The sequence below is a fragment of the Peromyscus californicus genome, unplaced genomic scaffold (genome assembly GCF_007827085.1).
Source record: "Peromyscus californicus insignis strain IS unplaced genomic scaffold, ASM782708v3 Scaffold_16__1_contigs__length_79575227, whole genome shotgun sequence".
NCBI lineage: Eukaryota > Metazoa > Chordata > Mammalia > Rodentia > Cricetidae > Peromyscus > Peromyscus californicus.
The window spans coordinates 47253403-47271277 of record NW_026294458.1 but is presented as its reverse complement, the minus strand read 5'-3'; the positions used below and the strand labels follow the sequence as shown (position 1 = coordinate 47271277).

The 17875-nt window shown below is 36.4% G+C and overlaps 1 protein-coding gene across 7 annotated transcripts in view; it reads left to right on the top strand.

Annotated features, from left to right (window-relative positions):
• Htr1f (5-hydroxytryptamine receptor 1F) overlaps positions 1–17875 on the top strand; it is a 143998-nt gene that overhangs the window by 64198 nt on the left and 61925 nt on the right. The window contains exon 3 of one of the 7 annotated variants that reach the window (XM_052740972.1): positions 7035–7164. The exons of the other annotated variants lie outside the window; for them this stretch is intronic. The gene's annotated coding sequence lies outside the window, so the exon portion shown is untranslated. The remainder of the gene's footprint in view (positions 1–7034; positions 7165–17875) is intronic. 7 annotated transcript variants of the gene reach the window in all.

Sequence of the window (17875 nt, the reverse complement as noted above, 5' to 3'; positions counted from 1 at the left end):
TTGAATAAAGCAATTTACTATATAGTCAGTTTCTCAATTCAAATGTTCATCTGTTCCATATTCATCCTCACAGAAATACTAAGACATAGTATTTTTCCAGCTATGTGAGCATCTTTTATCCCATCAAGTTGACAACATAAAACATTAATCATCACAAATATTGATGCAAAAAAACTCAACAAAATACTAGCAAGCTGGATTTACCAGCATATTAAAATTGTTATATACCATTACAAGTTGGCTTTCTTCCTAGAATACAAGGATGATTCAACACAAATCTTAATCAATGTGATAAATAATGCTAAGGAAAATTAACCATATATCAGATGCAGAAAGTTCACATGACAAAATTCAGTAATTTTTCATGATTAAAAAAAAGCACTGAACAAGGCAGAAAGTTATTTCCCCTGATATTGTGTTCAATGCATGAAGTATTCACTCTTTATACTTTTACTCAGTGTGATACTATAATTATACACCAGAGTAATTCGGCAAAAAAAAAAAAAGAGCAACCAAATTGGAAAGGAAGACATACATGATCTTTTCACAAATAACATGATCATATATGCGTAAGACATAAAATAGTCCATTTAAAGAGTCCTATTCAGCAAAATTATGAGATACAAATTCTGCATACAAAAATTTTAACAAGGGCTAGAGAGATGGCTCAGAGGTTAAGAGCACTGTCTGTTCTTCCAGAGGTCCTGAGTTCAATTCCCAGCAACCACATGGAGGCTCACAACCATCCGTAATGAGATCTGGTGCCCTCTTCTGGCCTGCAAGCATGTATGTAAGCAGAACACTGTATATATAATAAATAAATCTTTAAAAAAAAATTTAACAACAATAACAATTTGAAGCTGAAATTAAGAACAATCTCACAACAACATCACAAAAAAGTAAAATGCATTGGAATAAGCATGTCTAAGAAGGCAACAGGCTTGTACAAACAAAACTACAAAACACTTCTAAAGACATTTTTAAGCTGTAAACATGGAAAGACATTCTAGGCCTAAGAATCAGGTGATATGTCACTACTGTTGAAATGTCTATAATGCCCAAGCAATTTACAGTCTTAATATAACCCTTACCAAAATACCAAGGGGATCTTTGTATAAATAGAAAGATCCTAAACTTGATATAGAATATCAAAGTACACAGTATAAAAATAATTTTTTAGAGACAAAAACCTCCCAGAGTCCCCACACTCCTTCACATAGACTCACATTATGGAGCAACAGCAGGAAAGACAGTATGGGACCAATATAAAGACAGACACATCACCTGAGTTCAACCCAACAAAGAATGGAAACATATGGCCAAGCAAATCTTTGGTGTCAATATCAAGACGAAGTATTATGGGAAAGGTTATCTACTCAACAGAGAACGTCTATGTGAAAAAAATAAAGTCAGACACAGCTTATACAAAGGTAAACCCAAGATACATTGGAGGTCCTAATTTATGACTGAAATCATAAAACTATTAGAAGAAACATTGAAGACAATTTTCTCAACATTGGTTTAGGCAATTAATTTTTGGACATGACACCAAAAGCATAGGTAATAAAAACCAAAAGTAATCATCAAACTTTAAATTTTCTGCATAATAAATGAAAAAGCAGTAATAGAAATCTATAAAATGGGAAATAATATTTTTAAACCATATATCTAATAAGGGATTAATATATAAGCCATATAAGAGGCGCATGACTCAATCACAAAAACATAACTTACGTAGATATTTTCTACCAACTATTATATGTGAATAGTCAATTGGGACATTTAAATATGATAGAGTCATTAATCACCCATGAAGTGCAAATTGAAACATAATGAAACATTACCTCACACTCATTACGATGGCCATCACTTTGAATAAATAGTGCACAAAACAGCAAGCATTGACAAGGATACAGAGGATTAGAAACTTGAGCAGGGGTGGTAGAAGTATAAACAATGCAGTAATCATTGAGAAATGATGAACATTCCTCCGAGCTGAAAATATGATAATTCAGTAATATAACTTCCAAATATACAACCAACATAATGGAAAACAATATATTGCACAGATAATTGGCATAGAATAGCCAAGTGTTGGAAGCAACCTAAATATGTATAGATGAGTGTATGAATGAAGAAAATGTGGTACACGTATACATATGTACAATAAATTTTTTTAGTCTTTAAAAGGGGGAGAAAAATGTGTAATATGCTGAATAGATGAATCTTGAAAACATTGTGCTCAGCAAAATAAGTAGTCACAAAAAGATGATTACTGCATCATTCTATCATCTGAGGTGTACAAAGTAGTCACACTCTAGAAAGCAGAATTGTGGTTGCTAGAAATCAAGGAGAGGAGTTAAAGAAGGGACTTCAGTGGGTATAAAACATCAGTTATTTAAGATAAAAGGAATGTGTGAGATCTGCTGCACCATGACATACAAACACAGCTACACACACACATACAAAAAAAAAACCTATCATCTTGAACACTTAAGATGATAAATTCCATGTTATGTAGGTCTCTTAACTAGAATCATAAAAAGAAAGCAATCAAAATTTGACAGAGTAGTTTTAGGATAAAAATATTAAATCTGCAGTCTACGATGTTATTTAGAAGCCACCATCACATTCTTGTGGTGTCATTCCACTTACTTCAGGAAAATAGAGCAACTTGACATAGAATACAAAATTTGCAGTGAGTTAAAAATCTCTGGGCCGGGCGGTGGTGGCGCACGCCTTTAATCCCAGCACTCGGGAGGCAGAGCCAGGCGGATCTCTGTGAGTTCGAGGCCAGCCTGGTCTCCAAAGCGAGTTCCAGGAAAGGCGCAAAGCTACACAGAGAAACCCTGTCTCGAAAAACCAAAAAAAAAAAAAATTTAAAAAAAAAATCTCTGAAAACAAACCAGTTTTGCCACATGCTTGCGTTCTATATCATTAATCAAGTCACATCACCTTTCCAAGGCAGTTTTCTTTGTTGTTGTTGATGATGATGCTTAGTTGTTTGTAATAATACATAGGACGGTGTTACCTTCCACATAGGATGAGGTCCCTGAGTTATCTTGCCTAATCATAAACAATGCCTTTTCTTTTTCCTATCAATTCACTAGACATTGGTTAGATCCCCATGATGCATGGTATTAGAAAACCTTTTCAAAACTTTTGATGAAGGTTTGTTTTTTATTACACAACAAATTGTTTAAAAATATTAATTTTAAATATAAACAGTAATAGTGATTAAGTTATTAAAAAGTACTACATATGCCAGCCAGATTGTCATATTCTTGTATATTACCTTGATATCACACATGATAAATGCATCATTGCTCTTCCCACTACCAATAAGCTACCTGAAATTGAGACCCTAAGTAATGTCCAAAGCCCCAATAAGTAAAAGCGGAGGCAGAACTAACTCCATAGCACAAATTCTTAACTCGTTCTATACTCTATGGTACATGGAGGATGAACCTATGCGTGTGAAGCAGGCTTGCGCAGAGCAGGCAATCACTAAAACTGAGAATTGTCTTGCTTTCTCTTGGGAGCAGGAGAGGAAATGGAAAAGCAGGTGAGCAGCAAGGTTGCGCCTTTTTCTTCATACTGAAAAACTCCACCTTGTTTCTGAGTATAAATAATATTTCTCATTTTTCTCTGGGTTTTAATACCCTAACACTTAAGACTTTGAAAGACCCTCTTAATAGGAAGCAAGCATGGACTTGGGTTATTGATACTGGCTTTACTGAAGAATGAAAATGAGCTGGGGCTTGAGAGATGACGGGTTTAAATAGACTGGGAACATAGGGGGTGGACTCAGAGGTAGACATAAGGGGAATTGCTTTGTGAATGATAATAAAATCAGACTTTCTAGAGCAAAGGTTTGGCTTTGAAATATTAAATTGAACCATGGAAAGAGTCCAGTGTACAAATTTAGACCACTCATGACCCAGATCATTAACTGTCAAATCACCTTGAAAAAGAATAGATGTTGCTTAAGAATCTGGTCCCGGCTTCAAGTTTCCTAAGCAACAGTCCCAGAAGGACCCTGAAAGATCTGGGAAATAGATGATAAATCATGTGACCTATATGTGAGATATGTAGATGTATGAGAAATATTCATGATGATGATTTCCACCAGAAAAGTGATAGCAAAAGAAAGAGTTCTGTCCCCCGCAACTAAACCACTCTTCTTTCTCCTTATGGTGTCATTTCACTTCTAAGTATAGTACATGGTAGGTAGATGTTTTTAATCGTGCCCTTAGGTCTCTGTGTTTTCAGACTTACTGGTCAGCCGCTCACTTTGTTTTGTGTTTTTACCTTACACACACACACACACACACACACACACACACACACACACACACACACACACACATGGGGGGGCCGGGAGAAAGAGAGAAAACAACCTTTTGTCCTTTAAATGGACAAGATTGAAATTTTTGAAAATGGCACAGTAACCATGTATCAGCCATGGCTAGACATTAAGACCTAGTTGTATATTGCTACTGGATTTATGTCCTCCCCTATACCTTTGCTTGAATTGGAGTTTTATTACAAGCCTACTGCTTAGACGTTAGGCTGGACTTAGGAAAAGCCATATTCATTTCTGAATACTCTGAAAAAACAGTGAAGGGGTGTGGGGCTCTCCTTGGAAATATATAGTTTAATTAATATTCCAAAATAACTGTTGCCTATATATAAGTATAGATACATTTCTATAAATATTTTCAGGAAAAAGAAAGAAATTTTTGCTGTGCTCTTTAAAGATTCATGTCATAAATTATAGAGAACCTTTTAAAATAGTTTACATTATGAATCTGTTCCTGATAACTTATGGATTCCACAATGTAATTTTTATTAGTTAAACTATTGTTTTAAATTACAGATGGTGACATCTGTAGTATAACTGGAATTATGGAAACAGAATTGAAATTTAATTCATCACAATAAAAATTTTATGAATTCTCAATTAAAATATTGACCCCCCACAAAAAAATTTAATGCTTCATTACCCTTTCAGTTGTACAACATAATTCTTTCTGTGATTTTGGCAATGCTGGAGTTTTGATTTGGTTTGGTTTAGTTTGGTTTTTCAAGACAAGGTCTCTCTGTGTAGCCCTGGATATCCTGAAACTCATTCTGAAGATTAAGGTGGCCTCGAACTCACAGACATCCATCTGCCTCTGCCTCCTAAGTGCTGGGGTTAAAGGCATGTGCCACCACCGCCTGGTGACAATTCAGTTCTAACTCTGATATGTATAAAGATATTAAATGTCATTCTCACCCCCACTCACACAAACACACACATATACTTTGGGGTGGCATCTTTAATTACATTTTCTACAATAGTATATGAAAAACAATAGTATATGTAGAATTGCCCATTAAAATTATGCCAGTTTCTCAAGATTCTTAATCTTTTTGTTCAAGAGATAGATCTTTCCAGGCATAATTGCAATATATTATAACTTATCACCAATATTTCCATAATAGTAATTACTCATTTCTTATAGATCCTAACTAATGCATTAATTTGTAAGCACTGCTTATTAGATGAGTAAATTTTGTTTAACCTCTACACTTATGCTATCATGCTGTCTTATTTTTTTTTGCAACTAATAATGTAAATACTTATTACAAGATTTATCTTAGTACAGGATTCTATTACTGCAATAAAACACCATGACAAAAAGCAAGTTGGAGAGGAAAGAGTTTGCTTCTGGTTTAACTGCCAAGTCATACTTCATCACAGTTGGAAGTCAGGGCAGGAACTAAGCCTGGAATCTGAAGACAAGAACTGAAGGAAAAGCCATGGGGGAGTGCTGCTTACTAGCTTACTTAACCTGCTTTCCTAGATTCCCCTGTCCAGGGATGGCACCTTCTACAATGGGATAGGCACTCCCACACCAATCATTAATCCAAAAATTGCACACACCTACCCCAGAGAACACCTCCCAACCTGTCTCATGGAGACATTTTCTCAATTGTGGTTTCTCTCTCAGATAACTCCAGCTCAGATAACTCCAGCTCATGCTACACTGACAAAAAAAAAAAAAAAAAACAACCAACCTGGGCAGGATTTTGTTGGTGGTGGTACCTGTACATAATTTTAAAATGTACATCCTGAGCTTTAACAATTCACTTCCTAGGACTCTACTGAATTCTTTTCTGTTTGAAATAGAAGGCACTAACTGAGTGTATGAAACATAAGATGAAAAATCTAAAATGAGAGTTGAGGCCAGTTAAGATTAACTTTTCTTTCTAGTGCAAGAAGTTGACAGCAGAATCTGATCTGGCATGAAATTATGCACAAATTCTTAAAGTTGCAAATTGTAGTGATGATAAGAGGTAAATTGCATTCTCCGTCAAAAGCAAAAGGTTTGATGGAAAGCAAAATAATAATAGGAAGGAACTTGGGAGACTAATAGGAAAGCTTTTCATCTTGATTATGTCATGGTTTTTAGTCAAATGACTATTAAAAATGTATGTGTGTGAAAATTCATATGGAAACCTATTAGTCTGAAAACTAATTTTTAAAAAATAAAAGTACTAAATTGCACACTTTAAATTAATGCCATCTGTTGTACTACATATAGACCACGTCTTAATAAATTTAATTGAAAGAAAAAAATAAGAGTCTGAAAAGAAAGCTCAACAGTTAAGGTAATTGCTACTCATCCAGAGGACCTGAATTCAAGTCCCAACAACAACAGTGCTGCTCACAGCTGCCTGTAACTCCACTACAAAAGAAATGACCCTCTTCTGACTTCTGTTCACATGCACATAGACTTTAAAAAGTAAAAGATAATTATTTTAAAGAAAAGATAAACTTATCAAAATAAATCAAATTTTTAAAAGATTTCACTAACAAAAGGACAAAATGTCAAAAAACAAAAGTGTTGAACAGAGAAAGGGGATTTGGTGGGTGAGGGGCACTGGTGACCTGATAAAAATTCAGAATTAACTTAGCTGGGTTACTCTACTATTAGGAATAAATTCAACAAGAAATGTAATTTATTCATTGGTATGTAAAATTTCAGCCTCGGGTACCTGAGGTACACAACATACCTGTGTGCACTCATACATACTGCAGAAGACCTGAGAGGAGGCATCAAACGAGAGAAGTGGGGAGACTGTGCATGAAGGCAGCAGAGACCAGCAGAAAAAGGAGTATGTTTATATGGGTTTACCTTTGACTATTCCTCCCATTCTCCTTTAGTCTGGAAATTTTCAAAGCAAACAAGTTGAGGAAAAATTTAACCAGATATATCAAAACTTGAAGATAAAAGCCACGGAAATTAAATTGCCTAGGGAACAGTAACACTGATGTGGGTATAGACTTTACAAGTCATTAACATGGAATTGTGAAATGTCCTTCCAATAAGAGAAAACACTGCAAGGCAAAGAACGTAAATTTAGTGGATTGTCAAAAAATTATATCTAATCTCACAAATTTTCATAGCAGGAAGTTTGATTGCTGAGTTATTTTAGAAGCATATCACGTAAATGTAACTGAGAGAATAGGCTTTGCATATCCCTTCATGTCCCCTACTGATTCGCATTAATCTCAAGTGCCCTTTATGTAAAATTGGAAGAAAAAAAGTACTTATACTTCAAGATTGTCATAAAGATTGACTAAGATAATGAGCTTTAAATCCCCAGCTTAGTACTTCTTCAAAATAAGCACTCAAGAAATGTTAGCACCTATAATTACTATTATTTTAGGAAAAACACAACAAGGTATAATCATTAAAGTATTGATAACTGATGTTACAATGCCAAAAAAATCACATTTTCCTTCTTCCCACCTGCCATTTCTCAATTACAATGGCAGACTCATTTGTGGAGTTTAGGATGCTCAGAGAAGAGTCTCAGGTTCCTCAAACACAAAAGATCTACTATTGTCAACTTAAGCCTAGAACACATCTTTGCTTTTTCTCCCAAAGTAGGGGAAGTTTTCACGGAGATTTGAAGTTTTTGTTTTTGTTATTTTTAATTCCTTTCTATCAAGTTTTGAGAAGCTACCAAAAAAAAAACCACTAAGGATTTAAAAGGTTCTTTCAAATGAGGACTGTACTGTCTCACAATCCAGATTACAAAAAGAAAAATTGTCTTCTTGTCTTCCTTAAGTGAACCATGTTGAATTTGGCATTTACCATCTGATAATTTAATAACCAGAAATGTATTTCTCTCCGTAATTGCTAACTTATTGTCTGACAAGAAAAAATGAACTCAGCAATTTAGCAGCGATTCAGACATGGTAACTATTGCATTTCGATTACAAAATGTACAGTTCTATTGCAAAGATCATGTGGGTTTTTTTTTTTTTTTTTGAAAATGTGAAGGCTCTGAGGAGAGAAAGAGCTGGATAAGGACCAGAAGGAAGTCTCCCATGGATCTCCAAGACCTTCACTTTTTTTTTTTTTTTTTTTTAAAGATTTATTTATTATGTATACAGCATGTGTGCCTGCAGGCCAGAAGAGGGCACCAGATCTCGTTACAGATGGTTGTGAGCCACCATGTGGTTGCTGGGAATTGAACTCAGGACCTCTGGAAGAGCAGTCAGTGCTCTTAACCTCTGAGCCATCTCTCCAGCCCCCGGTGTGGGTTTTGATGAAATAATGAACACTGTTTTCTCTGGGCTGGCTCAGTGGTTAAGGGCACTTGTTGTTGTGAAAGACTGGGGTTCAATTTCTAGTATGCACATGGAAGCTCACTACCTCCTTGGGCACCAGACACCCATGTAGTACCCAGATGTACATGCAGGAAAAACACTCATACACATAAAATAATAAAAACAAATTAAATCTAAAAACAAAATAAAAAGAAAGGTAATTCTCACCATTCAAAATTAAGTTGATCTTAAAAGATACATATGGCACTGGGGAGATGGCTCGGTGGTCAAGAGCACTTGTGTTCTTTCAGTAGATTCCGATTTGGTTTCCAGAACCCACATGGTATCATACAAATTCCCGTAACTCCAGTTCCAAGTGACCAGTCTCCCTCTTCTGGACTCCGAGGAAAACAGGCACACATGTGGTGCACACACAGGTGGACACACACACACACACACACACACACACACACACACACACTTTTTTAAGGTGTTTTTTTCAGATTTTTTTTAATTTTATAATTAAATCATAAAATACAGTAGGGCTGTGGAGATGGTTCAGTGGGCCAAGGGTTTGTCCCACAAGTGTGAAGACCTATGTTTAAATGTCACATAAAAGTCAAGCAAAGCAGTGTCTGTGACATCACTGCTGAGAGGACAGTGACAGGCTGGTCCCTGGGGGTTTGCTGGCCAACCAGTCTAGACTAAATGGTCATCTCTGGATTCAGTGTGAACGCTGTCTCAGTGATGAATAATAGAAGAAGACTGCCAGCATCATCCTCTGGTCTCTACATATGCATGCATGGACTGAATAATGAATCTACAAACACACATACATGCACATACATCTACAATAACACACACACACACACACACACACACACACACACACACACACACACACACTTTTTTAAATATACACTTACATTGATGCAAGTATAGGGCTCCACTTTGAGCAAAAGTTCCCCAAATATGCCTCAAAGCAATTATTTTTTAATTTCCAAGAATAAAATTTTGTGTATACACACACACTTAAAAGAATGTTTAGTGATTGACATCTTAATTTGTCAGAATTATAGTTTCATTCTCAAATCTTCAAAGAAATTCTATGTAATCAATGTCTATCTAGTCTAATATTTTATTGAAATATAAAAGTGTTCTTCTTCCTTCATTTTTTATTAGGTCCTCAATTGACTTATAATGTTGACAGATTAATTTCCCCCAAACATGTACCACCACCTATAAGCCCAATTAATTCAATTCACTCAGACACTTTAAATTACAATTGCAAATTTTAACACAATCTAATTCCTCAAGCATTTCAAACACCTACCAAGAATAATTTACAAACCTAATAAACAACAAGCTCTTAAACAGTCAAATAGTTATGAGCCCGAACAGGCTGATTCCAGAATGCTAAAGCATTATCTCAAATCATCATATGTGTCATGGAGAAAGCCTCTCCCTTCTTACAGTCACCAGCTTAAAAATCACAAGTACAAAACATATTACTGTATCATTTCATTGTTAAATCACAATAACAACATCAAATAACCTTGAACCTCCAAATAAAAGCTTCCAAGTTTAGTATCAGACCAACGCTTTTAAAATGGTAAATCCCAACATGATAAGTTCCCTTGTCAGATTACCTTCAGCATCTACAAACTTAGTACACGAAACACACCTGAGTGGTGTGTTTCGTCAGAGTCTGTTTCTAAATATAGCACATCTTATTCCTGATTTCCATATTTCTCTTACTGATGTGCCAACATTTCTTTGTTGTAAAATGACTCAGGAGCAGAACGGCATCCCAGACAAGAATAAGAGTGTCTAAAGGCACCAGCACTAGGGAATGTGAGTTTATCGTTCAAGATCATTTAGCGGCGGGCGGTGGTGGCACACGCCTTTAATCCCAGTACTCTGGAGGCAGAGCCAGGCAGATCTCTTGTGAGTTTAAGCCAGCCTGGTCTACAGAGTGAGTTCCAGGAAAGTCAGGACTGTTTCACAGAGAAACCATGTCTTGAAAAACAAAACAAAACACCTTGTCTCGAAACACTCCCCCCTCAAAAAAAGATCATTTAGCTAGAACATGTTTATGAATCATTCCTTATAATAAAGGAACTTGCCAAAAGATTTCTTGCAAAAGCCTCACATGGCTTTTTAACTACCTGAGTAGAATTGAGATGCTTATCTTTACAAACACTGAAAACAATCAGCTTCTTACCAAGTTGGTGTCTGAACTCCTTCAGACTACTCTCTCTGCCCTCATACTCATCATCAGTTAGGTCATTTGAATGGTGTCTTGATGTTTCTCAATATGTCTCACTCTTTAGCCCTTTCTCATGAAATAGAGACCATAAAATTAGCTGTTCCATTCTCCAATTAGTCATTTGTGCCTTGAACATCCAATTCCTTGTTCCATTCATTCAGATATTTCGGGGATGTTTTCTAACTCAATTGTCAACTTTACAATTCTGGTTGCAATCAATCTCTCTGACTACTGTAAAATACCTGGGTGGGAAGAATTCAAGGGTGGGGAGGGATAATTTAAGTCAAGCCCACATTTCTGTCAAGCTACCAGCTCAACACATATTTTCAGTATCCCACGCAGTATCTTCTCTTCCTAAACCTTGTAGAAATTGAAAGGAGAAGAATCACATTGGACTCACATAGGTGTTTCAGCGCCCTCATTGATATCAGAATTCATCAGTAGATCTGCGACTTCAGCTTTTATAACTGGTGACTAGGAAAGAATTATACTACTGATAAAATTTTATTTAATTACTAGTAAGCCAAAGATTTATGATCATGGAAAATGTTGTTACAATAGATGAGAATTGTTGGTGAAAAATGGTAGTGTGTGTGTGTGTGTGTGTGTGTGTGTGTGTGTGTGTGTGTGTGTGTGTGTGTATCCATACATTGGATGGATGGATGGATGGATGAATGGATGGATGGATGGATATAATAGAATATGCAGCAAATCGCCAAGGTTTATCTAATTTTGTTATCAGTACTTTCCCAAGAAAATTTAAGCACCCAAATCCTTTAACACAGCATTTCTGTTTCCAATGATCAGTATGCGTTCTCATTTCAATAGCCAGAATGACTGTAATATTTGGTTGCTTCAATGATTACTTCAAAGGCAGTGTGTCATAGTGGAAGGGACAGGAGCTACAGTCAAGGAATCTGAATTCAAATTTCATATATTTCTATTTAGCTTTTCCATCCTTCAGTTTTCTCATCATTAGTAAAGATAACATCTACCTTACAATGCTCTATCTGTAAAGCTACCCCACAGAAGCGCTAGTCCACTGTAGCTATTGTTGGGAGTTCTGTGTTGTGCTGGGCATTCAAAGATGGAAGAGTCACCCCAGAATGTAATTTAGGCTCTCTGGTAGTGGGATGGAACAGTTTTTGAGAACTGAACCTAGAACTTCTGTTCCGAAGCATGTTTATTGGCTGTACACAAATGGTTGTGTTTGGGATACAACAAGTTCCTCATGCCAAAAGCCCCTTTGATTTATTCTGTATGTCATATGAACAAAAGCATCACACTCTCACAAACTTTAGTCCTTATTGTGTACTGTCAGCAGTAACCAATAACACAAGACCTCCAAGTGTGCCTGGATAGTCTTATGATATGCAGTGGATATATTTGCAAATAGATACAGGAAAACAACTCTTATAAATCATTAAAAAAAAATCACTATTCTTTAGATGATTTCTTCAAGGTCCAGATCTCTTCAACAAACACTAATACATGAAACCGTTATCCTAGATATGGTGAGAAACAACCATTACATTTAATGTTTTCCCTAGATTCAGTGACTCTACTAGATTCTCATTAAACCTATTTCAGAGTCATTCATAGTTTTCATATTATTGCTTTCTAGTTTATATTTACTTCAGTTTTAATTATATACAGAATGTTGCATATGCTAAAAGAACACTTTTAAATGATTAAAATTCAATTATAGAATCATACTCTTAGCTTTACTGGGGCTTTGTGTATACTGAAATGAAGAGCAGTTAGTATGAATTTGAATTTCTAAGAAACGACATTTTATAACATTTTGTATTTAAAAATATATTTATAAAAACAAATATTTGTGATGTAGCTAGTGTCAAAAATCTTTTAAAAGAACTGTTTGCAATTATTATCCATCAGATTTTAAGAACAGTGGATTAAATCCCTAAAATGAAACTACTCAGTAATATCACACACACACCATTCTTCCATATCTACAGATCATTAGTTGCAGAACCTCTCCACAGATACCGACATCCTCAAGTTTTCTAGTCCCTTCTATAACACACTGTAAAATCTGCATATATATCCCCACTTGTGTACTTCCAGTCATTTCTAAACTACTCACTAATGCAGTGCAAGCATTGTATAAACACTTGTTATACTATAGTGCATAAAGACTAATGGCAGGAGGAAAGTCTGACATATGCAGCACAGATGCAGTATTTTCCCACAGTGTTCTCCATCCACTGTTAGTGATAGCCACAGGTGAAGATGACATGGAGATAGATAGATAGATAGATAGATAGATAGATAGATAGATAGATAGATAGATAGATAGATAGATAGATAGAGATAGAAAGATAGATAGGTAGGTAGATATAAAAGATAGATGGCTGGATGGACAGACAGACAGACAGAAAGAAAGATAGACAGACACATATGTCTTTAAAATTCTCTTCCCACTAGCCTCAAAAGAGGTAACACAAAATCAGAGATAGGTCAGTCCTTTCAATTCTTATAGTGAATCTGCTAGTGAATCCAGATCTGTATCCAACTGGACAGTACACACACTAAGCCCTGCAACCTAGATAAAATACTCTTCTCAGACTAGAGTTGTGCTGATCAGTGTTTACTAGCAGACCTTTTAGCTCTAGCTCCTATTAAGTCTGAATTTTCTCTTTTTAGTATTCATGTATTCAAGGACACAGATCAAGACTTATGTGTAATTTCAGATTTATCTGTAATTTGGTTTGATTTGAAAACATTCTCCTCTAACTTGTTCAGACAGTATGCAACAAAGACACAAATACAAAGCGCTAATTGAGTTGAAAGTGGCATCTCCCTTTCCCATTTTTCTTTAAAAATAATAAGCCTCCAGAGGCATTCCACCGCTGTGAACAGAGAATGGTACTTCACACCTTTGGTTTGAACATTCTGGCACCAACTAAACACTACCACGAGGTTATGAGTCAATTTGCTGTCCTGTCCCATCTCCTTGGACTATTCCAATCACCCACAACGATGGCTGAGGGACCAGGAAAAGGCACCAGATCCCTTGGAACTGGAGTTACAAAGCTGCCCTGTGGTTGCTGGAAGGACAGCCAGTGCTCTTAGTTGCTGCTCCATCCTCATTTTCCTTAACTATTAATTAAATTAACCCCAGTCGAATAGAATTCTAACAGGAGTTGTCTGACGGTTGAGGTTCATTTCCCTACCATGCAAAGTACACTTTGGGATTTTACTGAAATAACAGCAAAGCTAGGCTTAGCGGCACACATCCCAACACTCAGGAGGCAGAGGCAGGCAGATCTCTTGAGTTCAAGGCCTGCCTGGTCTACAGAGAGAGTTCCAGGACAGCCAGAGCTACACAGAGAAACCCTGTCTCCAAAAACCAAATAATAATAATAATAATAGGAGCAAGTTCATTGTATAGGAACTGAGTGAGCTGAACTAAATCATTCTTCCTCAATATTTCTAACCAGTGATTTATTTTTACATTGATCATTATTCAGCAGATTACATGTGTGACACATCATACTTCTCATTTTAAAAACTTTTTGTTTAGCAAACATTCATAATTTTTTTAAGTTCTTTATAATGAAATTGACGGTGAATGTTTGGCATCTTTCAAACAATTCCAAACGTGTGATGCAAGTAAGATGGGATGAGCTGTGCTGGCGGCAGGAAAGGCTGGGAGAGAGAAACACGGGCAGGTGGTGGGACAAGTAATGAATTATGGTAGTAATGATTTGAAGCCCTTCCAAAAATGAATGTATGAGGAGAGTGCTTTAAAATGCCGCCTACATTGCTAAATTACAAATACTTTTTAAAATAAAACAGGGCAGAAAAACTGCCGGAATCATCAGTTTCCTCCACCGTGTGGCCATGACGTTGCTGGGAACAATAGATGCTCTCCTGTCTGAGAACAATGCTTTTCCCCTGTACTGCTCAGCTGGGGCCCCTCTGACTATTCACCAGCTAATCTAGAAGACTTCAGGGAGTTAAAGGGCAAGAGCCTTTGCCTGCTAAATGCATAAGTCAGTAAGTGACAACAGCAACTTTGACATCCTTCTGAAGAGTGGGGTGGGGCTTCCAGAGTCCATCTGCCCTTTTACCAGAGTGTCTCCTGTATGCCAGGCACTACAACAGGCGTTCATCTTTATATCATTCTATAATGCTGCCTGAGAGAGAACAGCCCCTGTGTCTTTACTCCAATTGGTTAACTGAATGAATACAAGTTATTTACATTTATAATCAGGCCTCTGGGTTTGTCCTTCACAAGGGTTCCTTGGATACGGCAAGAGCTCAGGCTAAAAGAGCAAAAATAAATAAAAGGGCTACATCAAAGTGAAGTCTGCATGCCAAGTGAATTAAGCAGAGGAATGAAATGTCGAACTGACTGAGATAAAGGTCTGCTAGCCACATGATCGGATAAAGGATTAGTGCCCAAAATGCATAAAGAATTCATAAACACAACATCAAGATAATATACAGCACAGTTAAAGCATGGACAAAGGACATGGATAGACATTTCTGGAAAGACGTTATAAAAATGACCAAGAAGTATATGAAAAGATCACTCATCATAGGGGAAATCAAAATCAAAATCAGCCTATCACCTCACACGATTTAGTGTGGTTGTTACCACACAGAAAATGAGAGATAAGTGTTGGTGAGGGTACAGTGAACGGGGGCCCTTGCACACTGCTGGTGGGAATTAGACTGAGAAAAACATAATAGGAAAAGTACAAAGGTTCCTGAAGAAATTAAAAATCGCTCTTCTGAGGATTCTCCCTAAAGAAATGGAGTCAGTTATTTTGAAGCCATAACTACACTCTCTGGTTCATGGCACAATAGTCAAGATAAAGTCGCTGAGGTGTCCATAAACAGATGAATAAGCAAACTATGAAAGGAGAGACGCAGAGAGAAAGAGAATAAAATGGGATTTTATTCAGAACTTAAAAAAAAAAAGGCAAAGAAATGAATGGTAAATGTGCCAATCAAGAAGGATGTTATGCCAAGTGCGATGGGAAACAAAAAAAAAAAAAAAAAAAAAAAAAAAAGAGCAGCATGACCATACTTATATGTGAACTCTGAAAAAATATACAGATAGTAGTGGATAGATGGAAATGGGAACATTTGGGCCAAAGGATACAAAGGAGCAGATACAGAGGATAAAGAAGTCTAAAAGACCTTGAGACAAATTGAAGACTAGAATTCAGGGCAGTGTAGTGTGCTCACAATTTCTGTGACATGAGTAAATATGTCTGGTCTAGACTGTGACAGAATAAAGCTAGTAATTGTGAAATAACGAATATGTTCATTCATTCCCCTTAATAACCACCTTACTTTCTATTTATCTCAACATCCTGTTACATACCTTAAATATATTCAATGAAGTTTATTTTTTTTATAAGACAAACACTGCTGTAAAATTGGGGGGACATATTTAATTAACTTCATTTTAGGGGTGCTATGAAACTACGGCCTAAAAAATTTAAGGATAAGATATGATGTGTCCCCCATTTCGTCACATGGCTATTTCAGAATAACCTGTTGCAGAAAGGATTGTTTGTCTGAAAAGGATTTAGATGGCAGCCTGTTTTCCATGAAACCCAAGAGCTTAGCTTAAGTTGCCTTTGTCTCTGCTGCCTTGTAATACCAGTGGCTGTTTACAACCATCATTTAATTAAGTTAAGGATTTATATTACGCCCTTACATTCCCAAGTTCTTATCTCTACACCAAATAATACTGAATGTTCTCTACAGTGAATGTTAATGAATTTGCTTGGGCCTAGCTCTATCAAAAAGAGAAATCCTCCTGGACACAAAGCAGCTCAAACCAAGGAAAGCTGTGAGGATTTCAGAAGACAGGAAAGCCACTTTCTTTAAATTTTAGTTAAGTTAGCATTCCTCATTTTAGCGTATTTCTTTGTGGTACTATTATTTTTTCTTTATTATTTTCTTCTTCAAGATGAAAATATTTTTAATATCTCTGATTTTAAATGAAAATAATAGCATATAGGCTTAAAATATGAATGTTGTATAAATGTATACATAAGAATATGTGACAATACACAGAGAAATCCTGTCTTGAAAAAACAAAAAAATGAAAAAGAAAAAGAAAAGAATATGTGACAGTCTCTTAGAGACCACCCTCAGAAAAATAATTATTGTTAGTCAATCATTTTTTTACTTAATATTTATGGGATTCCTTTCTATTAGTTAAATCTCTCAATTTACTATGTGAACTATATTTTAAATAATTTTTCAGTTATTATGCCACATATCAATGTCATCTTGTCAGACTTGTTTTGTTCAAAAATAGAAACATGAGGATGGAGAGACGGCTTCACAGTCAAGAGCACATACTGTTCTTCCAGTGGAACTAAGTTCAGTCCCCAGCGCCCGTGTTGGGCAGCTCATAACAGCCTGTAACTCCAGATCCAGCAGGCCTAACACCTCTGGCCTCCTTGGGTACCTGCACTCGCACATACATATTTAAAAAATACTTTTTTAAGTGAGAACACCTTTAATGTCTTAATAGGTGCAATGATCCCATGGAAATATTAGCTTAACACTTAGCCTTAGTCTGAGAAGCCTCTTTCCAGTGAGCAGTGAATGAAGACACTCCTAACCGCATTGCACAAAGTGCTGAGAATAAATGAGAGATGACTGCTCGTCCCTAACAAGACATTTCCACCACCCCCTCTAAGACTCAGGAAAGGTTTCAGAAGAGGGAGCAGGAAGAATGTTAAGAGCTGGGACATCAAATTAAATGTCATCTTCTGCACATGACACAGCCATTGATATCACAAACTCACAGCAGCTGCAGATGTCTGCACTGAGTCAACACAGTAATGGCTAGTCAAGAGCCAAGCATGGATGAGGATCCATCACAGCTGAACTATTTGCTGTAGACTGATTTATGTGTCATTGTGTGCACAGGTGACCGAACCAGGCTCCAATGGATAGTTCAAATCCCATGATCATACAGATGCCCTGGTTAAGCTAAA